This window comes from Myxocyprinus asiaticus, chromosome 10 (assembly GCF_019703515.2).
Source record: "Myxocyprinus asiaticus isolate MX2 ecotype Aquarium Trade chromosome 10, UBuf_Myxa_2, whole genome shotgun sequence".
NCBI classification, from domain to species: Eukaryota; Metazoa; Chordata; class Actinopteri; order Cypriniformes; family Catostomidae; genus Myxocyprinus; species Myxocyprinus asiaticus.
Genome location: NC_059353.1, coordinates 28,760,396 through 28,785,648, shown reverse-complemented (window position 1 = coordinate 28,785,648; position 25,253 = coordinate 28,760,396).

The following is a 25,253-nucleotide window of genomic DNA, read 5'->3' as shown; positions in this document are numbered from 1 at the left end:
GCCTGAAGTGACAGGATCCTGACACTATCCCCCCTTGAAAGGGACGCCACCTGGCATCCCAAAAGGGAACATCTAACAAGACAGATGTTGAATATGGGTCTGACTGGGATTGGACTGACAGGGAGATCAGAGTGGACAGCACTGGGAAGAGGGTTACCCCCAGAGAGTCATGGCCGACCGAGTGGATGAGGGGTATGGCAGGACTTGGGCATGACATCCGAGGATCACGGGTCAGCTGGGATGGTGGACACCTCCTTGAGACTCACGATAGAAAAGTGATGGCAGTGAACTGTGTGAACTTGGTGCAGACCTCAGGAGGTTCCGAGTTGTCTTAGGGGTGTGGGTTGTACTGATGCCTCTCGGAAAGCTGTAGAGAACTCGGTCACCTCTGGGAGAGCTGCAGAAAACTTGGCCACCTCTAGGGGAGCTGCAGAAAACTCAGCTGTCTCTGAGAAAGCTGCAGTGGACTCGGCCACCTAGGGGGAAGCTGCAGCAAGGAAAGAGGTGGGACAATTCTAACTCGTGTTGGACGGTTTAACAAAACTAATTGTGTGGACTCATTGAAAAGTATTATTTGTTTCTGAGTGACTTTATTTGTGACTTGTGTTTGAATATTTCTGTTTAACAATATATCTGATTCTTTAATTTGACTGCTGCCTCTTTTGTTGAATTTGAGTTTAATATCAAACCGTTGAACTGATTGTACTATTTCAGAATACCTGATCCTTGCAGTAACGTGTGTTTCTTAATAAGCAGAAGCCAAATTGTTACATATGGTGGCCCGTACAGGGAATCTGTAAAAATTATTTTAGGTGCATTGTTTTATTTGTATCACACATTGCTGAATATTCTTTTCATACACACAATGAGTACTGCTGATGCTCCTGATAATGTGGGTGGTGCAGAGTCCCTTCCCTGCATCCCTCCTCCTGGAGACACTTATAGAAACCCAGTTCCAGTGGTTGAAATTAGCTCTCTATTGATTGAGATGTATATTGATATTCCAGCAGAGGAGAGTGAAGATGAACAGCCAGCTCTGAACCCTGTAGGGAGTGTGATTGGAAGACTTGAATCTTAAGTATTAAGCTTCACTCAGACTGTCCAAGCATTACAGACCGAAATACATTTACTGAAAAATTCTGAAAAATAGATCTTCCAATGAAAGTGCCGTAAACAGAGAGGCTGGATTCTGAGATTCAATTGAACAGCAGTTTGAGTATATGGAAGCAGCAGTGCAAAGATCTCTAGCTCTGCTAGAACAAGGAGTAGCAGACTGTCTCCAAAGGAGGGATGAGCAGTGCAAAAAGGAAATTGCTCGCATCAGGAAAACCAGTACTCCTGTGTCACAGTTTTCTTTTAGACAAGTCACTCCTGACAGTGATGGGAAACATTCATCCATCCCATCTGCTTCTTACCCCAAACCTCCAATTAATTTAGAATTCCCTAGTTTTGGAAAGATGAGAGAAACAAGTGATGTGTTGGAGTTTATAGAAAAATGTGAAAATATATTTTCACATTACGCTCAGACCCAAATCAGATATAGAACTCATGACCATTCTCAACGTTGTACTCACTGGAACTTCCAGAAGTTGGTGGATGGTGGAGAAGAATAAGATCTATAACTGTGCTGTGTTTAAAAAAGTATTTTTGGCAGCCTTTCTTCCTACAGACTACCTCACAGAGGTAGAGGATCAACTCAAAGCTATGGTTCAAGGCCCTGACCAATGTATTCAAGACTTTGCTTATGACTACAGAGCAATGTGCTTAAAGTGGAAGGCTGACTTACCTGACGTTGAAGAGGTGAGGAGAATTCTAAATAATTGCAAACCTTTCCTGGCAGGCAGTCTGAGAGGTGCGGTACATACGGTAGAACAGTTAGTTAAGGTTGGATCAATGGTTGAATGGGACCTGAACTAAAAAATAAAAAATAAAAAAAAAGACTACTGGGCCTCCACTGCTTAAGGTTGCCACAGGAATATATGGATTCCAAATAGAAGCCAATGTTGACACCAGTTCCACTTACACATTAATGCAGAAGCAGTTATGGGAAACTTTGACAAAACCTGGTCAGGAAGTGCAGGAAAAGATCAGCAGGGTCTTTGTACTAGCAGATGGAAAGGCACATACATCAAAAGGCAGAGAACCAATTACTTATGAATGGCATGGGCTCATGTGGACTGTGGACACTCACATTATGTCTGATGATCAGCTTGCTTTTCCCCTCATGCTAGGCCTTGATTTCCTAAGTCGATCTGGAATGCAGCTGAATGTTGGAGAGCAAAGTAATGGGCTCAGGATTAGAGGAATAATGACAATTTTCCCTTTTCTCCACCAGCCTCTCAGTGAGCAGCTTTGGACCCAGCAAAGGGATCAGGCAACCAATTTGTATATGGCTTTGCCCTTAGAGGGATCTGAAAAGCTTGAGTTTCTGACTTCTGCCAAGGCCACAATGCATAGCGACTTGATAATGAGCCACCCTCCAGAAATACAATGTCTCCTGTTTGCCTGGCCTACTGTCCGTTCAGACAAACTGAGGAAGACTAACCATGCAACTCACCACATCATAACAACAGATAATGTGCCAGTCAGATGCCAAGCCTTTAGAGTCTCACCCCTAAAAAAAAAACATTATGAGAATGGAGATAGAAAGTATGCTCCAAGATGGAATTATTGAACCCTCTCAGTCCTCTTGGTCATCACCAGTAGTATTAGTTCCAAAGTCAGATGGGAGCCTACGATTCTGTGTAGACTACAGATGTCTAAATGCCAAAACCCCACAGGATGCCTACCCCACACCCATAATACATGACATACTGGAATCATTGCATGGTGCAAAGTAATTCAGCACTCTTGACCTAAAGTCAGGTTATTGGCAGGTGGATATGGAGAACAGCAGTAGGGAAAAGAGTGCATTCATTACCCCCTTTGGCCTGTTTAATTTTTTGACCATGCCCTTTGGTCTCAAAAATGCAGGAGCGACATTCTAAAGACTTATGGAGAGAGTACTTGGAGAACTGAGAGGACATAATTACTTTGTATGCATACAGTAGATGACATCATTGTGTACTCACCAACTAAAGGGCAATACCAGAATGATCTAGAGGCAGTTTTCAGAAAACTACAGGATGCCAGCTTGACCCTGAATTTGAAGAAATGCAATTTTCTCAAGACTGCACTCAAATTCCTGGGACATGTCATTACAGGAAAGGAGGTGGAGGTAGACCCTGAGAAGATTGCTGCCATTACTCATTATCCCACTCCACATGATATCCCATCATTAAAGAGATTTCTGGGCTTAGTTGGGTAGCATCATAAATTCATCCCTTATTTTGCTGATCACGCTGCCTCACTGAATCACCTGAAGCGTAAAGGCATTGAATGGAAATGGACCAGTGAGTGTCAGCGAAGCCTTGACAGCCTCGAAAAAGTGCTGCAACAAGCTCCTGTATTAGTACAGCCAGACCTCAGTTAGCCATCTCAAGTGCAAACTGATGCCAGTGTGGTTGGAATTGGAGCTGTACTCACCCCAAAAAATGAATGGTAAAGAGCAAGTAATCACTTATGCTTCAAGAAGTCTGAGAGGAACTCAACTTAACTATATTACATCAGAGAAAGAGTGTTTTGCAGTAGTGTGGGCAGTTGATAAGTGGTACCATTATCTAGAGGGAGTCCCTCTAGACTCCCTCTAGATATTGCACCGAGTGGTTCCATATGCTGTAGGTGCAAAGAACCAACATGTTGTGCCGAAGTCCCTTACACTAACTTTCATTGATTACTTCCACAACAACCCCTTAGGAGCCCATCTCGGTAGGATGAAGACACTCCTAAAGATCTTGGAGATCGCGTGGTGGCCAGATGTGCGCAGAGATGTGTGGAAACGTCAAAGAATGTACAGTGTGTTAGCAGTACAAACCGCCCAACACAAAGCCCTTAGGATTCCTTCAATCAACTGAAGTAAAGGAACCATGCTATATGCTTGGAGTGGATATCATGGGCCCTTTCCCAAAGAGGCAAAAAGGCAATGTTTTCCTTCTCATAATAGTTGATTATTTTACAAAGTGGACAGAACTCTTCCCATTGAAAGACAGTAAGACACATTGTATTTGCCAGATCCTAAAGAATGATATTTTCACAAGATGGGGGGGTGCCCAAGTACATTCTATCTGATCGGGGACCCCAATTCCTTAGTCAGCTCCTTATGGACCTGCAAAAGGTGGGGGGTTTCCCAAAAGCTTACCACTAGCCATCACCCACAAACAAATCTCACAGAGAGAGTCAATAGGACCTTAAAGACTATGATGGCTTCTTATGTGGGAGAAAATCACAGAGCATGGGATAAATGGATTGCCAAGTTTGGATCCGCTATAAATAACGGCAAGCAGGAATCCACCAACAGAACACCTGCTGAACTTGCTCTGGGCAGATGCCCAAAAGGCTCTCTAGAGCGACTGATTCTGCTCTCTCCAAATCCTAATCAACCAGCTTACTCTGTTATCGAAAGACAACACCAGATCAATGAAGAAGTGAAAAGATCTGTGAGGAATGCTCAACATATACAAGCCAGGTATTACAATACCCACCGGGTCTGGGTCCGTGCACATCCTCTATCCAAAGCTTCTGATTATTTTTCATCCAAGCTAGCCCCAAAATGAATGGGCCCAACTGTGGTGAAGAAGAAGCTTGGAACAGTAAATTATCAAGTCTTTATCAAGTACTTATGAGTTAATTTATTGGGACTTTTATAAGGAAACCTGTTTTTTGAAGTTAATGGGGACTCTTATTTTGAAACGCCCATGTGGCTTTAGAAGGACAATGGGGCAGCCATTTTAGGGGTAGCAAAAAAATCAAATGAGACTGAGACTGGAGGGATTACCTGTTTGTGTGGGGCCTGCTGCCAGTCAAACAAACCTCTCTTTCATGGATTTACTTTTGGATACATTTTGTGGATTACATGAAAAGGACTGTTTCCAAGAGAAGACGTTTTTGGTGAGACTGTTTTTTTTTCTTTTGTATTGTTGTCCAAGCCATTCTGAGGACCACGTAAGCATTCTGGATTATTGTTTTTTCCTTGGGGAAACTTGTTGGGAAGGACTGAGTGTTTTTTGGACTGTTTATCTGAGAACTAATTGTGTGGACTCATTAAAAAGTATTATTTGTTTTTGAGTGACTTTATTTGTAACCTGTGTTTGAATATTTCTTTTTAACAATATATCTGATTCTTTAAGTTTACTGCTGCCTCACTTGTTGAATTTGAGTTTAATACCAAACCGTTGAACTGATTGCACTATTTCAGAATACCCGATCCTTGCAGTAACAGTTGTATTTCTCAATAAGCAGAAGCCAATTTGTTACACAGTTAGCTACCTAGATTAACTGACTGAACGTAAATCGCTCGTATGATTGGAGCTTGACCTCTGAACCCTAAAAATATACACATCATTGCATAGCCTTAAAATTATTTTGCAGTTAACGTTATAAAGTGCTTTTTGTCTTATTAATTATATTTAATGTATCATTTTATAATTTATTTGCTTTTTCCTATATACAGTGCATTCAGAAAGTATTCAGACCCCTTCAGTTTTTTTTTCACATTTTGTTATGTTGCAGCCTTATGCTAAAATGCTTTAAAATATTTTTTTCACATCAGTCTTCATACCCCATAATGACAAAGCAAAAAACAGATTTTTGATAACTTTTCAAATTTATTAAAAAGAAAAAACTGAAATATCATATTGACATAAGTATTCAGACCCTTAGCTCAGTACTTAGTTGAAGCACCTTTGGCAGCGATTACAGCCTCAAGTCTTTTGGGTAAGATGCAACAAGCTTTGCACACCTGGGTATGGAGATTTTCTGCCATTCTTCTCTGAAGATCCTCTCAAACTCTGTCAGGTTGGATGGGGCCCGTCCATGGACAGCCATTTTCATGTCTCCCCAGAGATGTTCGATTGGGTTCAAGTCCGGGCTCTGGCTGGGCCACTCAAGGACATTCACAGAGTTGTCCCTAAGCCAATCTTGCATTGTCTTGACTGTGTGCTTAGGGTAATTGTCCTGTTGGAAGGTGAACCTTTGGCCCAGTCTGAGGTCTTGAGCACTCTGGACCAGGTTTTCATGAAGGATATCTCTGTATTTTGCTGCGTTCAGCTCTCCTTCAACCCTGACCAGTCCCCCAGTCCCTGCCGCTGATAAACACCCCCACAGCATGATGCTACCACCACCATGCTTCACTGTTGGGATGATATTGCGCAGGTGATGAGTGGGGCCTGCTTTCCTTCAAATATGACGCTTGGAATTGAGGCCAAACAGTTCAATCTTCATTTCATCAGACCAGAGAACATCCTGGTTAGTTTTGTAACCTCCGTTCCCTGATGGAGGGAACGAGATGTTGTGTCGATGTAGTGACACTAGGGGTCACTCTTGGGAGCCCGAAACACCTCTGGTCTTTGAAAAAAGGCCAGTGAAAATTGGTGAGTGGTATTTGCATACCACTCCCCCGAACATACGGGTATAAAAGGAGCTGGTATGCAACCACTCATTCAGGTTTTGTGCTGAGGAGCTGAGACAAGGTCCCGGCCATTTCAGCAGGTAGTCCAGCTGTGTGGCAGGAGGGACACAATGTCTCGTTCCCTCCATCAGGGAACGGAGGTTACGAAAGTAACCAGGACATTCCCTATCTGTCACTCACTCGACGCTGTGTCGATGTAATGACACTATGGGTCCCTATACGAAATGCCACAACTAGCTGAACTGTGTTACGTGAACTGGCGGTGTGTGATAGGCAGACCACTGTGTGCTTCGTAGCCAGTGCAACAGGCCAACACGTAACCTCCCCCAATGCTGTTATGAGTGTCGAACGGCCCTTCGGGAACAATTCGACTACCCAAAAGATAGAGACAGGCTAGCCCAGTCATGGTGGGGGGGTATTTTGAGTGGAAATACGTCACATGGTCATGCCGAGCCTTGTCGGAAGTATGTCATGTGGAGAAGTCCCATGGTAGGTCCTACCCAACGGGGGAGGAGTTTCTACAAACATGGTGACTGGGGCAGAGGGGCCTCTGCTCAACAAAGATGCAGTTTACCAACAGGGAATCGAATTAGCGGAAGATATACCTGGCCAACACATGCAGAGCACACACCCCAGTACAGGGCTTAGTTAGCACATGTGCTGAGCCGGCAGCGAGTTTCTCCGCAAACTCATCTGCCACAGGGCTCGGAGGAAGACATCCATGGAACACAGTTTATGAACACTACTGGGATTCAACAGCGCAGTCTTCAGCTCAGGGGAGGTGAAAGGCGCTATGCGCAAGCAATACACCCAGCCAGCTGTCCCGGACTTACCTGCTTGTGCCTGCCACTACACGTGACGAGACCAGCTCCACCCGGAGATTGTAGAACTCTCACCCCTGGTCAAGGCCCAGGAGGCCACCACACTCCTGGTAGAGTGGGCTCATAGCCCTGCAGGAGGCGGCATGTCCTGAGCATGGTATGCCATTGCTATGGTGTCAATGACCCAGTGGGCGGTCCTCTGCTTGGAGACAGTGCTTTCTTTCCGCTGTCCACCAAAGCAGACAAAGAGCTGCTCAGAGACTCTAAAGCTCTGCATGTGATCCAAATAGATGCATAAAGCATGTACCGGACATAGCAACGTCAGGGCTGGGTCTGCCTCCTCCTGGGTCAGCGCTTGCAGGTTCACCACCTGATCCTTAAATGGGGTCGTGGGAACCTTGGACACATAGCCCAGTCGGGGTCTCAAGATCACGTGAGAGTAGCCCGGACCGAACGCCAGGCACATTTAGCTGACAGAGAACACTTGCAGTTCTCCTACCCTCTTGATGGAAGTGAGCGCAGTCAGGAGGGCAGTCTTTAAAGAGAGTGCCTTAAGCTCAGCTGACTGCAGGGGCTCTCCATAGACCCTGAAGAACTACAGAGAGGTCCCATGAGGGAATGAGGTGTGATCTGAAGGGATTCAACCTCCTGGCACCTCTCAGGAACCTGATGATCAGGTCATGCTTCCCTAAGGACTTACCATCCAACTGTGTTGTGGTGTGCCGCTATAGCATGGACAGCCACCCTTCCAACCTCTCCTGCAGGACGGAAAGCACCGATCCAACTGGGAAGAACACCACTTAGCGAACAGATGCCACTTCAAGGCATACAGGCTCCTCATAGAGGGGGCCCTAGCCTGAGTGATCGTGTCTACCACCGCGGGTGTTAGGCCACTCAAGTCTTCCGTGTCCCGTCCAGGGGCCAGACATGGAGATTCCAGAGGTCTGGTCGCGGGTGCCAGACGGTTCCCCGTCCCTGAGAAAGAAGGTCCTTCCTAAGGGGAATTCACCAGGGGGGGCTGTCGTGAGGAGCGTGAGGTCCGAGAACCATGTCTGGGTGGGCCAGTAGGGTGCAACCAGGAAGACCTGCTCCTTGTCCTCCCTGACCTTGCACAGGGTCTGTGCAAGTAGGCTCACTGGGGGAAACACATATTTGCATAGTCCAGGGGGCCAGCTGTGTGCCAGCGCATCTATACCGAGAGGTGCCTCGGTCAGGGCGTACCAGCGCGGGCAGTGAGAGGATTCTTGGGAAGCGAACAGGTCTACCTGTGCCTGCTCAAATCAACTCCAAATAAGCTGGACCACCTGAGGGTGGAGTCTCCACTCTCCCCTGAGGGTAACCTGTCGTGACAGCGCGTCCGCTGCAGTGTTGAGGTTGCCCGGGATGTGAGTGGCTCGCAGCAACTTGAGGTGCTGCTGTCTTCAGAGGAGGAGACGGCAGGCGAGTTGTGACATACAACGGGAGCGTAAACTGCCTTGACATTTGATGTATGCCACCGTCGCCGTGTTGTCTGTCCAAACTAACACATGCTTGCTCTGGATCAATGGCCGAAACCTCCGCAGGGCGAGCAGAATTGCCAACAACTCGAGGCAGTTGATGTGCCAATGTGGCTGCGGGCCCATCCAGGAGCCAGCGACTGCATGCCCATTGCATACAGCACCCCAGCCCGTTTTGGAGGCATCTGTCATAACCACGACGTGCCTGGAGACCTGCTCTAGGGGAATGTCTGCCCTTAGAAATGTGAGGTCGGTCCAAGGGCTGAAGAGGCGGTGACAGACTGGCGTGATGGCCACGTGATGTGTCCCGCAGCACCATGCCCATCTCGGGACTCGAGTCTGTAGCCAGTGCTGAAGCGGTCTCATATGCATTAACATGAGCGGAGTGGCCACCGCTGAGGATGCCATATGCCACAGGAGCCTCTGAAACAGTATCAGTGGAACCGCTGTCTTCTGTCTGAACGCCTTCAAACAGGTCAGCACTGACTGTGCATGCTCGTTCGTGAGGCATGCCGTCATCGAGACTGAGTCCAACTCCAAGCCGAGAAAATAGATGCTCTGAACCGGGAGGAGCTTGCTCTTTCCCCAGTTGACCTGAAGCCCTAGTCGGCTGAGGTGCGAGAGCACCAGGTCCCTCTGTGCACATAACACATCCTGAGAGTGAGCTAGGATAGCCAATCATCAAGATAGTTGAGGATGCGAATGCCCACTTCCCTTAACGGGGCAAGGGCTGCCTCTGCGACCTTCATGAAAACGCGAGGGGACAAGGACAGGCCGAAAGGGAGGACCTTGTACTGATACGCCCGACCCTCGAATGCAAACCGCAGGAAGGGTCTGTGTCGAGATAGAATCGAGACGTGGAAGTACGCATCCTTCAGGTCTACCACCGTGAACCAATCTTGATGCCGGACACTTGCTAGAATGCGTTTTTGCATCAGCATCTTGAATGGGAGTCTGTGTAAAGCCCGGTTCAGTACTCGCAGGTCCAAGATTGGCCGCAACCCACCGCCTTTCTTTGGTACAATGAAGTAGGGGCTGTAAAACCCCTTCTTCATCTTGGCCGGAGGGACTGGAGCGCCAAACCTGCCAAAATGGAGTGGTGGACAGTGGTCGTGATGATGGCCGTGTGCACCGGGTATGTGACCCAGGGAACAAGGAAACTGCTCTTTTGCTGAACTCTTGGGTACCGCAGCCACTTGGGCATGTGGCGAAATTAAATGAAAAGGTAACAAAAGATTCTCCTCCCGGCCCTCCACCGGGGGATGGAGTGGTCTGCTTACCAGCTCCAGAGCAGTGGGTTTCGTCGTCCTTGAGTCGCCCGTCTCGGGCGCTTCGAAGCCTTTCGCGGGTTCTTGGCGGCCGGCCGTGAGACAGGTGGCGTCTGCTTCCTGCGGTGGGCTCCACGCTGGGGCCAGTCCACGGGGGCAGGCTGCGGCAGAGCCGGTGCAGTCACCGCAGGGGGACGCCCTTGGCGACGAGCAGATGGGGTGCCGAATCTTGAGCCGCGCCGGGGCAGGATGTGCCGGATAGCCTCCATCTGCTGCTTCACCACTGAGAACTGCTGGGCAAAGTCCTCGACGGTGTTGCTGAACAGGCCAACCTGGGAAATGGGGGCACCAAGGAACCGTGCCTTGTCTGCCTCTCCCATCTTGACCAGGTTGAGCCAAAGGTGGTGCTCCTGGACCACCAAGGTGGACATCGCCCCCCCGAGAGACCGCGCCATGACCTTGTCGCCCAGAGGGCAAGGTCAGTCGCCGAGCACAGCTTCTGCATCAATCCCGGGGCGGAACTACCCTTGTGCAGTTCCTTTAGCGCCTTGGCTTGGTGGACTTGCAGGAGAGCTATGGCATTCAGGGCAGAGGTGGCTTGCCCAGCGGCACTATAGGCATTGGCCATCAGGGATGACGTAAACCTGCAGGCCTTGGACGGGAGCTTTTGGCGCCTGCACCAGGTGGCGGCACTCTGCGGGCATAGGTGCACCGCGAGCCCCTTATCCACTGGGGAGATCGCCGAATAGCCCTTGGCCGCCCCACCATCAAGGGTAGTAAGGGCAGGGCAGCTGAAAGATCGGGACTGGGCAGTAAAAGGTGCCTCCCACGACCTTGTCAGCTCCTTGTGCACTTCCTGGAAGAAAGGAACTGTGGCGGGGTGTGGCTGTGAGCGCCGCTGCGAGCCTAGGAACCAATCAACGAGCCGCGAGGGTTCAGGCGAGAGCGGAGGGTTCCACTCCAGCCTGATGCTCATGGCTACCCGGGAAAGCATGTCTGTCATCTCCGCGTCAGCCTGTGATTGGGCGACCGCACCCGAGGGGGGGAGCCCAGCTGAGGCTTCCGCGTCCGACTGGACGAGCCCACTCTCCAATGCTGTGCTCGAGAGCTCATCACCTTCGCTAATAAAAGGTCGAACTTGCAGTGAGACGAGCCGGCGGACTCATCCGGAAGCCCGATCGGGGCAGACGAGCATGCTGGGGAATGGGAGGTCCGTGGGGGGATACCCGGCAGAGGTGGTCCCATTGGGGTCCCCAAATCGCCCCCAGTGCTTGCCGCGCTGGCCTCATACCCGTGGGTAGAAGGACCGGGGCGGGGAGCCGCTGGGGTGGCTTGCTTTCTTACAAAGGCAAGCCGCGACCGCATCGTTGCCATGGACATGTTCTCGCAATGAGTACATGACCCATCCACGAATGCTGTCTCTGTGTGGGCAGCGCCCAGACATGAAAGACAGCGATCGTGACCGTCAGAAGGCGAGAGATAATGACCTCAACCAGGAATAACACACAAACGGAAAGGCATCTTTAAAAAGACGCGTCTTTAAAAAGACGTTCCGTGTGTGCCGCTCTTTTTAGAGAAATATACTCTTTTTTAGAATATACTCTTTTATTTCTGCCGAAGCGCCCAGGGGCATTCTCTGCAGTGCACCAGTGCAGAGGGGGGAGAAGCCGCTGAAATATGCCGTCAGATCCAGCAGAGGTGAATGAACAGCCGTGGGAATTCAGCTCAGTGGGCATCGACCGTTCGGTTCCGAAGAGAAAATCTGAATGAGTGGTTGCATACCAGCTCCTTTTATACCCGTATGTTCGGGGGAGTGGTATGCAAATACCACTCGCCAATTTTCACTGGCCTTTTGTCAAAGACCAGAGGTGTTTTGGGCTCCCAAGAGTGACCCCTAGTGTCACTACATTGACACAACGTCGAGTGAGTGACAGATAGTGAATCTTGTTTCTCACAGTCTGAGAGTACTTTAGGTGCTTTTTTATATGTCTTGCACTGAGGAGAGGCTTCTGTCTGGCCACTCTGCCATAAAGCCCAGTTCGGTGGAGTGTTGCAGTGATGGTTGTCCTGCAAGTTTCTCCCATCTCCACACATGATCTCTGGAGCTCAACCAGAGTGACCATCGGGTTCTTGGTCACCTCTCTTACCAAGGCCCTTCTCCCCCAATTGCTCAGTTTGGCTGGAGGGCCAGCTCTAGGAAGAGTCCTGGTTGTTCCAAACTTCTTCCATTTAAGAATTATGGAGGCCACTGTGCTCTTGGAAACCTTCAATGCAGCCGAAATTGTGTAGCCTTCCCTAGATCTGTGCCTTGACACAATCCTGTCTCTGAGCTCTGCAGGCAGTTCATTTTACCTCATGGCTTGGTTTTTGCTCTGATATGCATTTTCAGCTGTGAAATCTTTTATATAGACAGCTGTGTGCCTTTCCATATCATGTCCAATCAATTGAATTTGACACAAGTGGACTCCAATCAAAGTGTAGAAACATCTCAAAGATGATCCAGAGTAATGGGATGCATCTGAGCTAAATTTCAAGTGTCATAGCAAAGGGTCTGAATACTTGTGTCAGTGTGATATTTCATTTTTTCGTTCTAATACATTTGCAATGTTATCAAAAATCTGGTTTTTGCTTTGTCATTTTGGGGTATGGAGTGTAGATTGATGTGAAAAAATAAAATAATTTAAAGCATTTTAGCATAAGGCTGCAACATAACAAAATGTTAAAAAAAATGAAGGGGTCCTAATACTTTCTGAATGCACTGTATATTCTTTCAATCCTAAAAGGTTTTGCCATGTACACATGAGAGCAGTCCTATAGACACATTTTCCATGTATGGACACACTGATGAGGAGGCATTGCAGAGAAGAAAGCAATGTTTCATAGAGCTAGGCAAGGAAAAGAGAGGTATGTGATGGGAAAAGAAGACAGAAGGAGAGAGAGATGGATTAGAACCATGGCGAGGACATTTAAGAGTAGCAGACAGGAAAACAAGAGAGGGATGAGAGTGAGAGAAATGCTGAGAGGGTTATAGCAGAAAAAATGACAGAAAAAAAGATGTGTGAGAAAGAGAGAGAGAAGTTTTTCTGTCCTTCGTTTGAAAGCTCTCAGCTCACTTGTCTGTCTTGACCTTGAGCTCTGTGCTGATACCCCAGTGGCAGACACTAATGTGGCCCATGTGGATCAGAAATTCCCACATCACATCACTTAAAATCTGCTTCACGCTGACCCCAGCACAGTCCCCGCAGCGCCAATTCCCATAGCGCTCTGCATAATACCTCTTCGTCTCACTGACTTGAGCGCAGTGTGGGCCATTAGGTCCAAACACACAGCTCTAAACAGTCTTCTGTCTCAATGAGCCCAGGACAGCCCCAATGAGAACACTGTGCTAAAGGAATATAAATGAAAAGATGCTTGCTGGTACTGATTGAAAACAGAAATGCCAGTGTGGTCTTTTGCCAATCTGAGAACAGAATACTGGAGCATTCTATTTATAACAAACAGAAAAATGCAACATACTGTAACATGAATTACACCGTGACACACCAAAACTAGATGCTATTACAGTCAACTAAGCTCCCAATTTAATCAACAATGTCTACGCTGCATTATAAACAATGTTTGCAATGTAGACAGCTTTGTTTATCGTAATGGGAGTGTTCATTTTCATCTAGTTATGTGTTAGCCCCATCGACTTGATAGTTCAACCAAAGATTCTGTCATCATTTACTCACCCAAATGTTGTTCCAAAATCGGATGACCTTCATTCTTCCATTAAATGTGAAGTTGTTAGAATGTTAGCCTCAACTAATACAATGAAAGTGAATGGAGACTGAGGCTAACATTCATCCTATATTCTCCTTTTGTGTTCCACAGAAGAATGAAACTCAAAGTTTTGGAACAACATGTGGGTAAAGTAAAAGATGCCAGAATTTTCATTTTTTGGGTGAATTTTTCATTTGAAACAAAATAGTTTTTTTATAGCGACAAGATTACATTACAAGTTTACCAGTAACAGCAAGGAAAAATCATGCTGGGACATGTACAAAATGTGTAGATCAGAGAAGATTTTTGTTTGGTTAAGATGCTGGAAGCAATGAATCAGCCTCACTGATGGTAGAAGAGCTTCAAAATCATCAATATTCAGAGGAGCTGAAGGGCAGAGTTTAGTAAGTTGAATCACACACGCTGTGGTTTGCAAGAGGAATAAACAGTGTGAGAAAACATATGACTACAGGCCTCCAATCTATTGTTCTCTTACTGTTTTTCTCTCAGTTTGTCTCTGTTTTGCAAAATTAAACTGTTTAAAGAAATAAATGACTTAAAACACAATGCCTATAAACTCTCCCACTCTCTGTCTCTGTCATCACTTATCTCTAAATCTCTTTTTCTCTTTCAGTTCGCTCTTTTATCTTTCTCGCTCTTCTCTACACTCAATTTCTCTCCTTCTCTTCCCCTCATATATTGGTTGTGGTGTATTGTAGTTGCTTTATTTGTTATGATGCATGGTGTCACCAGGCTCAAAGAAAAGATGAAAGATAAAAACTTAGAGCCGGGGGCTGTCCAAGGGTAGTTTGCCATATGTTTGCTCCCAAACGGAAACCATTTCCTCATGTCCCCAGGGGTCACGTAAAATCATGTTACCGACCTAAAATGGCTCCCCCCTGAAGCTTTCTGCCCCCCCCCCCCCCCCCCAGAATACATCCAGCTCACCAGCGAAGAGCAAATAAATAGAGTTCTCTTTCACAGAGCAAGTCGTTAGCTGTGCAACTATTAGAAGACCACACCCTGATCTTCCTGTTCTCCTCACTTCAAGCTCCCTACATGAGACCAAGTCTCAGCTGACCCTTCCTAAGCTCTGCTTTTAAAACAGTACTGACCAATCGTACCTTAGAAGCTGTTGTCCTCCGGCACACAAGCATTTGCCATTTTCTGTTCATATTTCTGGGAGATTTTTTCCCAGTATTTAGTGATAGAGAGAAAATCAAGCAGACACCGATATAGGAAGTGGACAACCACAGCTAAATATGCTGGAGCACTCGCACTGTCACACTGTCGACAAAGCCATGGCTCCAACATGTTTGCTCTTTTCTAATGCATGACTATGCAAGTCCTGTGTATTTGGATAGCTTTAAACTGAATTTTACATAAATGATCCATTAAAAAATGCAGAAAAATATTGTTGTCAAGGCATCTGTATTAGTGACGCAATGAACCTAGAGAGGATACACAAGATATTTTCTTTCCTTCTCCATATCTTAAAATATATCTTATTTGTCAGCCATTCTCAAAACAAAATGTATAAGTGTTTCCTGCAACAACGATCACAAGGGAAATCAGCATGTTGTTTCAAGAGTTCCAGTACCCTAAGATCAGACACATGCCAACTCACTGACAAGTGCCATCTCCCATCAGACATTTATGTATTGGCTAAAGAATGTTTATCTTTCACTGTGGTGGGACCAGAAGCGCATTGCATCAGCAGTATGGGAGACCCAGTTATAGATCCTGCGTTGAAACCATGAAGTAATTGTTTTTGTATAATAAGTATATGTATGCATATACAGAATGTATACTACACCTTCCTTATATGCTGTTGGTCCTCCGCGTGCCACGGCGCTGACCCGCCGAGGCATGAACCCTACAAGACCCTTGAAGGTGTCCTGTGGTATCTGGCAACAAGACATTAGCAGTAGATCCTTCAAGTCCTGTAAATTGCAAGGTGGAGCCACCGTGAATTTGACTTGTTGGTCCAGCACATCCCACAAATGCTCAATCAGATTGAGACCTGGGGAATTTGGAGGCCAGGGCAGCACCTTGAACTATTCATCATGTTCCTCAAACCATTCCCAAACAATGTGTGCAGTGTGGCAGGGAGCAATATCCTGCTGAAAGAGGCCACTGCCATCAGAGAATACCATGTCCATGAATGGGTGTACCTGGTCTGCAATGATGTTTAGGTAGGTGGCATGCTAACTTTAAAGAAATATACTATATTCCTTTAAAATTATATTGTTACTAACTTCTAAATCATATACTCAGATTACAAAATCAATAGCTTATAATTAAATCACAAGTGTGGTTGATTTCATGTTTATTAATGTTTACTGAAAGTGTGCGTAGGAGTGTAAATTGGTACTTTTGGTATTTCATACACCTAAAATGAGTAATCCAAAAGAAATTAGATTTCATTACTTAAACTGTGAAATCCAAAAGATTCTGATTTCAATTTAACTTGTGTAATTTGTAATCAGTACCAGATTCACATTTAAATACATTTCAGAAACAATCCACCCAACACTGACAGTACCAAAGTGAGTATGCAGAAACATTAGGAACAGTTCTGTTCATTTACTCTTATCATTTGTAATCACTATCAAATGAGGCTTCTGTCTTTAAAAATAACCCATAAAAATAACTTTTAAATAACGTTGGTTGCATATCATTGCAACCCATTGGGGCTACTGAATACTGATCTCCCTTTTACCAAAAACAATTTATAGGCAGCATAATTAAGGATATGTACAGGATCACATAGGCTATACATGCCTGGGGTAAAAAACTAGGATTGTCCAGAAAAAAACAAAACAATTACGCACGCATGTGTTTACTCGACCCCCCACCATGTGTTTTGAACCGTCACGCTGCAGTTTGCCTGTGCTAAAAGATGCCATATATCTACTAAAGATGCAGACTGGGGAGCTCATAGACAAGGCAGGATTAGCTCTAGTTCTGAGAGCCCAAGTAAGATCTGAGACCGCTTCAAACACAAGAGACTTCTGGCTGCTTGCAAAGGGAGCGGTACAACTGTCAAACCAATATTCCCCAATCACTTATGTGCATATGAGGGCAATGCATAGCAATCTTCAACACTGATGACATAATTAAACCCAATTTCACACCATAATATAAAAAAAAAATGTGATTTGCATAATTCACCTCTAATTAAGGTTCACATCTCAGAGGCACAGCATTTGCATTTTACTAGATATGAGTGGTGGCTAAACCTGATTGATATTGGCGTTTGCATGGAGAGCAGGGCTGGTGGATGGGCTGCTTCCTGGAGATGAGATAACACACTCTCTCCCTTCCTGTGTCCTTCTATTTGCTGGTCTTTTTGGCCTCCTGCCACAGCATGCTCTACAGATAATCAATGAGGAGATTATGGCCGCCAGAGTCTGTCAGCATGACTCAGCATTCGCACATTTTAAGATCCATCTCAGTCAGGTCTTCAGCGAAAAGACACCACATATGAAATTACTTCCAGATGATAAGTGGGTGGAAGTCAGAGGAACCTCACAGATCTGTGTTAAACCTTATCAGACAAAAAGTTGACTATTATTCACATTTCTTTTGAGACTTTATATTTAAGCGTGAGCCTGCCAGACACTGTAAAGGGAAAAATAGTTCAGTGCCCTCTGCTAAAAAAAAAAAAAAAAAAAAAAAAATTTTTTTTTAAAAACATAGCAATGGAAGAAAGTTTTCAACAGAGACCAGCAGTCCATGCATTGTAGACAACCTAACTGTCTAGCCCACCCACACACACAAACATAGGTGAACAGGTTTGTTCATGGAGGCGGAATTTAGAAGCAAATATTTAACAATATAAGAGAGAATATCATCCAGAATGATCAGCAAAGCTCAGTAAATATGTGACATTCAACGGAACTGTGAAGGCCATCAATAAAACCTCTTTGTTACATATAATTTTTCTTTCCTTAAAATAGCTAATTTTATAATTTGTAAGGAATATATAGGTAGGTTCTCACTTGCTGAATGTGTTTGAATAGTTGGGCATTGCAGCAAATGTGTGTGGTTGGACTGGAGTGGGTGTTAGCCAGTAATCCAGCCCAGTGGTGGGCATGGGCTGAACCTTTCAAGCCACTGTGACACAACAGATCTGCTGACCCTGCTGTTCTGCCAAGTCCCCTAACCCAGCATCTCAATGAGGCTGTGCCAGGGTCCAAACTCCTAGGGCTACAGGGATTCAAACTTTAAGGAAGCAGCAGATTTCAAGAAGCAACGAAAGAGTGATAATCCATAAGAATCTGTGTGATATTGATTATTGCAACAGGGCTGTAACCACCCCCCTCCCCTCCCGACATTACTTATATTAGAGGATGAACAACACGTTTTACAATGGTCAATTCTTAAAGGCATTGTTCACCCAATGATGATAATCCCAAGATATGGAAAAAAGATTAAATGAAAATGAATGGTGACTGAGGCTCACATTCTGCCTACCATCTCCTTTTGTGTTTCATGAAGTTGAGTAAATGATGACAGAATGTAAAATTTTGGATGGACTATCCATTTAAGCTATTACATTTGGTCTTCCCCAGTCCTGAATATGTGGTTACAGCCTTCCATCGCAGGGATAGCTGATTTGGTTAAATTGTTCATGTGTTCTTCTAGCTATAGAATTTACAGGGTTAGTTCACACAAAAATCAAAATTATGTTGTCATTTACTCGCTCTCATGTCATTTCAAACCCACATAAATATTTTTCTTCATTCTGAAGAATGATGGCACTGCTCTTTTTTCCATAAATTGAAAGTGAATTGTGACTGGAGCTAACCCTAACCCTAACATTCTTTTAAACATCTCCTTTTGTTTTCCACAGAGGGGAGAAAGTCATACAGGTCTGGAAAAACATGAGGGTGAATAAATGACAGCATTTTCATTTATGGGTGAACTCTCACTTTAAGAAAACATATTCATCCACATCCATTACATTGCCTTTTTTAACCTTTTGAAGACTCACTCTGTGTATCAAGACTATATTTCCATACTGTTCCACACAAGAAAATAATCACTAAGACCTTTTTTCATTCATTCAAATTCATTTTAATAGTTATGGAGAAACCAAAACCTTTCTTACCATCTCACTCCTCCTGCATACTGCATATAAAAACACATGCAGTAACACACACATTCCACAACACACAGCAGCACACTCACTCAGTGCCATGTAAATAGGTTGCTGCATGGGGAGAGATGTTGTACAACTCTCACTGACTCATGCATAGCACACTCTCAATCTTCCTCTCCACTGCATGCTTCGACTGCCATCCCCATAATCCTCTTACCGCCCGTGTCACACTGACATACCCCCCCCCCCCCCCATCCCATTCTCAGCATTGGCAATGCTCACTCACACCTCTGTGGCTGTATCCAGTCAATTAATCAATGCTAATGTAATACAGCCCTCATCTCGCCACTATCGGGACAGCGTCACGCCACTGATCGCTTCATGCAGACCGAGCTGCTTATGGGAACCCAAGGTCATGGCTTACAGGTTGCAATGCCTTTGAGTGTGTATACAGCAATACAAATGTCAGAAACAGGATAGGGTGATAGGGAAAGGCGATCATGTGTTTGGGGGTAGATGGATAGCGAACAGGGAATTAATTGGCACAGTATTGGATCACATGTCACAGGTGACAGGATGAGCCAGGTAAACATTTAAACTGGGTAATCGATAGTGCAAACACATGGAGGGCATGAAAACCGATTCCAAACAGGCTTAGAATAAAAATAGAATAGAACAGAATAGAATATAATAGGTCTCTTTGGAATTGATTAGACCAGTATATTCTATAGGATATTCTAGACTACTTGGATGAAAAGGGTGGCCAAATGTGTTCAAACTCCCAAAATAAACACTGAATTACAATAGTGAAATGGCTCAAATCTGTATCTGTCTATTCTACTGAAGATGATCCCGTTCAACAGACACTCTCAATGCACAAATCCTGACGTGCTTGGATTGCATTATAAGGCAGCTGATGCAGCCTGTGGAATCTGATTCTGTTTTTTGTCTGGCACATATCTGACATAATTCTCACTGTATCGAATTTCCATGTCTTATCCATTTGCTTCTATTTTCAAATAGATGAAAAAGGCAAACAAGTGATTTCAAATCGAGGCATATATTATAACACGGATAATCACAAAACATGCCAGAAGAAAACAATAAAAAGAGAGATGTGAAAGAACAGGACAAATCACAAATGAAGAGCAAATTGAGACTTTTGCTTGTGTAAGTTTCAGAGGAAATCTCAGCAATGACTCAAACTGTGCTCATATTTGACAAGATACCAAAGTCTGCAATCAAAAATGAGATATTTCAAAATGAACTCAAAATAATTGTATATCAACAATTACCTCAGTAGTATCCTTTTTTTTTTTCCTAAAAAATTTTAGAAAAAAAATCTGAGACAAAGTTCATTTTAAACTGCCAATGCAAATAAACAACAGAGAACTCCATTAAATCTCCTGGATAATGAAAGAGCAACCTCTGAGCACTATGTTAAAATGTGAAGAGATGTAAAGTGGCTCTTTTGTGGTCTACAAAAGTGCACATATGCCAACAGAGAGACGCATGTTTCCATCCATCTATTTGATTGACAGACAGGCCCAGGACAATGTGAGCAGGTAAAAGCAAATTCTTTCAGCATACTTTTTTACTTGTCTGTTCTTTGTTTCCCATGGTTACAACCTTGGGAAGGGAGATATTTCGGCACATTGTGTTGGTGTGTTTAATTTTGCAAAACGAGTTCAAAAGAGCTCAGATGAGAGGCTGAAATTCTCTCTATACCTTTACAGTTCACACTATTATTCAGTGGAGGACAGAGAAGGATAGAGTCTGACTGCGTATGAAAGTCATTGATTATTGGGTATGAGTTTCTTGGAATCATTTTTCAAAATGTGGCTTACTTTTAATTTGCCATCATAAGATGGTGATTGACTATAAAAGATCGGGTTTAAAGATTATTTGTCATTGATTCGTAGTTTATGTTGTCAGGGGGCCACTGAGGTCGGGACTAAAAGTGGTTTAGTTGAGAAGGGTGACTGGGCTAGACACATCGAGAGGGAGGGGTAATGGGGCAGTTGAGACAATGGCAGTGATGACATCATTCTTTTATTTATGACCCCCCTAGAACCTGGCAACAAAAATTTATCTGGGCTCCCATCTCCCACTTCAACATTTCCCCCTCCTCTTTTCGTGATGATACATTTTCTGTCACAGTTTATCAGTCACATGATCCATCTAATGTTAACAGACAAGCGACTTCACTGATACAGATGGGGCCATTTTGGCCGCACTGACCTCAGTGTCTCTCTCTCTCTCTCTCTCTGTGTGTGTGTGTGTGTGTGTGTGTGAGTTATACAGTATGTAGCACATGGCCGATGGCTTAAAGGCTTTGTTTTTGACACCAGCGCTGGTAATGTTGTCTCAACCTTCACAGACATAAGTCAACCCTCCAGTACCTGGGAGTCAAGAGGGGTAAAAGGGTTTCAGCATAACTAATTGAATTAATGAGATTGTTTAAACATGATCAAGTTGCATGGTAGTTCGAGTGATAAAGCATTGCACTTGCAATGCAAAGGACCAGGGTACGAGTCGACATATGAGCCAAAAGTGTCATTGAAGCACCACAAAAGTGTTTTTCATGTTACATTTGCTTTTTATGACATTATTGATAAGGTTTATGTTTAAAGTTTAGTGTAGAGAGGTGAGTAATTTTACATTTCACCTTGGAATTGCCGATATTTGTAAGGAACCATGTAATATCATTTTGCAAATATGTCGCCACAGTCACGTAATTTTTTTTCATCCCTAAACATTACATTAAAAAGCGAGCTGTTGTTGGTCGTTTACATGACAGTCAGATAGACATGTCATGTCTAGGTGATTCTTCGCCAAAACAACCTGCAATATGGGCCAACATTTATGCCAATAGTCAAAAGTGTGGCTTACTTTTGTAGAAATGTGTAAACAAGTTTTAGTTACATATTCTTTCTGTGCACGTGCATGAGAGAGAGAGAGAGTCTTTATTTGTGTGCAGAAATAAGGGCAAGAGAGACAGAGACAGAATGATGAGAGTAAAAGTAGGAGATAAAGAATGAGGTAGAGACAAGAGAAAGAGAGAGATGCAGGGGGTATGAGCATGGAGTCAGCCGTAGCTGTATTCTCAGGCTCATTCCATTTGCATCAGTGATTTAGCAGCCTTTCCAAAGCCTGCGACAAGCGAGCTCTCATTAATTAAAGTCTCCCGTTCTTCCCCAACGTCTGCACGCATTGGGCACTGCTGACTTATTCTAAATAAATTTCCACATCGCCATAAAACCTGTCCCTCAGGATTATCCCTCTACACCCCCCACTCTCTATTCCTCTGTCTCCTTTCTCTCTTGATCACTCTCTCTTTCTTCTTCTTTTCTCTCTTTTTTCTTCTGACTTTATTTTAAACTCTTTCACTCATGTTTTTTTTCTTCTTTTTTTTTTGCCCAGAGGTTAGCTCAGGAGACTACACAGAGTTCTCAGTTACATTTAATTTATGCAACTTTGTCTCAGATGTTTCTCTTAAAGTCCTTATGAGAAACAACAATAACAACAACAACAAAAACAGACACAAATGGGACAATTATTGACATGTAGTAAGAGAATAGAGTTATACAATGAATATGGATTATTTGGTCTAGCAAGAATTTGATGAGAAATGATATTAAAATCTCAGAAATTTGATTGCAGATTTTGGTATTTTGACAAATCTAAGCACATGATGACATGGTTGAGATCTCTAGAAATGGTCATTGTTGTCTAAGAGAAACAACTGAGATATTAAGGAGATCTATTTTGTGATTTTTTTTAATTATTATTATTCCTGCAGTAATATTCATCTCTCTTTTCCCTTTTTCTTTCTTTCTCTGCACCATTTTTTACTAGTTGCTGCAGTCATGACACTCATGAAAACATTTACACCATCTAGACAACCAGTTGGTCACTGCACCCTCTCTCCATTAAGCCTGTATAGGCTATGTGTGTGTGTTTAAAATGAGAAGTCTCTGAAATTGATGGTTTGGACATCAAGCACAACTGACATATGGGTCCAAGGAGACAGAGGTATGTCTCTAACCCTTTACCTCAGTGCTCCCCAAGCCACCAGCTCAGCATTTTACAAGAGAACACACACACACACACACACACACACACACACACAAACTTGTGGGGACTCTCCATAGATTTCCATGCATTTTATACAGATCTAACGATAATTTCTATCCCCTAACCCTAAACCGAACCCTCACAGAAACCTTTTTGCATTCTTACATTTTCAAACAAAAACATAGTTTAGTGTGTTTACTAAGCCATTTCCCTCGTGGGGACCACTGACTGGGCCCCACAATGTAGGTGATCTCAGGTTTTACTATCCTTGTGGGGAAATTTGTTCCCCACAATGTAGCATAAATATGCACACAAACACACACACACACACACACACACACACACATACACACAGGTGTATGACTGCAGCATGTATTTGCCTGTCTTTCCCCTGTGTGTATGTACAAACATTATGTATCTGTCTGTGTGTCTATGTGAGTGTGTGTAAGAAAGAGAGAGAGAGAGAGAGAGAGAGAGAGAGAGAGATTTAAAAATGCATCAGGGGAGCAAACTGCAATGGCAGGGCTTTTTGTCTGAGTCCCCATGGGGCAGCAGTCACAAATGAGTCAGCAGCCACTTGGATTTACAGCACATTGATTAAATTAGCATTCGTTCCAGCAGCAGAATATCAACTCATTCGACCAGCCTTGTCCTCCCACCCTCAAGCACACATGCATACACACACAAGCTGCCCAGGCAGGTTTACCGGGCCCGGTTTCGCTGTTCTCCTGGCCCAAAGCTGCCACCCCCATTCATGACCTGGGAATTATTTATTTCCTCATGACAGGGAGCAAAAATTTACTCTGCAGCATGGCAAATAAAAAACGGACCTTAAGGAGACAGACATCAGACAATGTATCTCTTTTGTAGGTCAGTGCCCAAGACTGGCTGAAATCTAATATTGACTGGCCATGGTGGAAGATAAGCCCAATGCTGAGAGAAGGCCTGAGGGTAAAACCCAGCTCATTGACCTGCATCTCTGTGATATGCACTGGGCAATTAGACATTTTCTGCCAAATTAATTTGTCAGTAGAAATTGGATCAATTAGCAGGGAAATAAAAACATACTTTTCTTTGTTTTTAGACTGTTCAACAACCCTTCTAACTCCTGTGGGAAAAGAGGTAAACATGAGCTGCCCTGATGCGGATGGCTTTTCTTAAAGCAGTATTTATTAATGAATATTTAATAAATTAGAGAAAGCGCTTCGCAGAAATTGCCTGCAGCATATCACTGTGAAGTACTTGTTTGAATAGAGTTTAAGAGATTATTTGTGGAGAAATGCTTTTGTTTGGTGGTCCTAAAAAAAAGAGAAGCAATGGCCTTGGCGAAAATAAATAAATAAATAGATTAGCGGCTAAAAAGAAAAATGCCCCTCAGAGTTTAAAGATACTGGGCCTCATTCACAAAACTTTCATAAATATATGAGTCATTTGCATGTAAAATGGACCTTCCCGAAAACTCTGCCGGATTCACAAACGCTTCATACTCCCCAGATTTGTTAATAAAATGTGTGTATGTTAATGAATGCCAAACATTCATAAATAGGGGCGTGTGCACATTCATTCACAGTTATCGTATTCCACGGCCATAAAAACGGCATATAAGGAAGGCACCAGACTCGCTAGTAAATGCTGTTAACATCTATGCAGAACAGTAATGAAATTGTTTTTATGAATGAAGTGCATTCACATCGTAAAATTTTGATTTAGCAAGCACAATAGCAGAAGTACTGTCATCGCTTGTTTTTGCTGTCATCGTAGGCTCTTTTGTAAAACAGTTCAAGAAGTCAATAAAAATGGTTTTCCATGAGTCTAAAAATTTTTAAGGATGTCCACCACCATTAACCTTCTCTGTTTCAGCTCGCAGCACATCGCCAGCATAATTTGTGAAACTTCTCGGGTAAATCATGATGGTAACAGTGATATACTTGCAACTGGAAGAATCTTCAGATAAATTAATAAAATGCTTGAAGAAGATATTTGACTGAAACACTGTAAAATATTACAGATTTGCAAGCTACAATATACGAAAGTGTGCAGGCTTTTTCTGTTTTTTCCCCATTGTACTGTACGCATCTGCCCGCGATGTGTTTATTTATGGATTTAACAGTATTAGCATTGACCATACATTATCAACTGAACGTGATTAACCAATACCTATATGAAATTATGAAACCTAAATTATAGAGCTCATATAAAAAAATAAAAATAAATAAA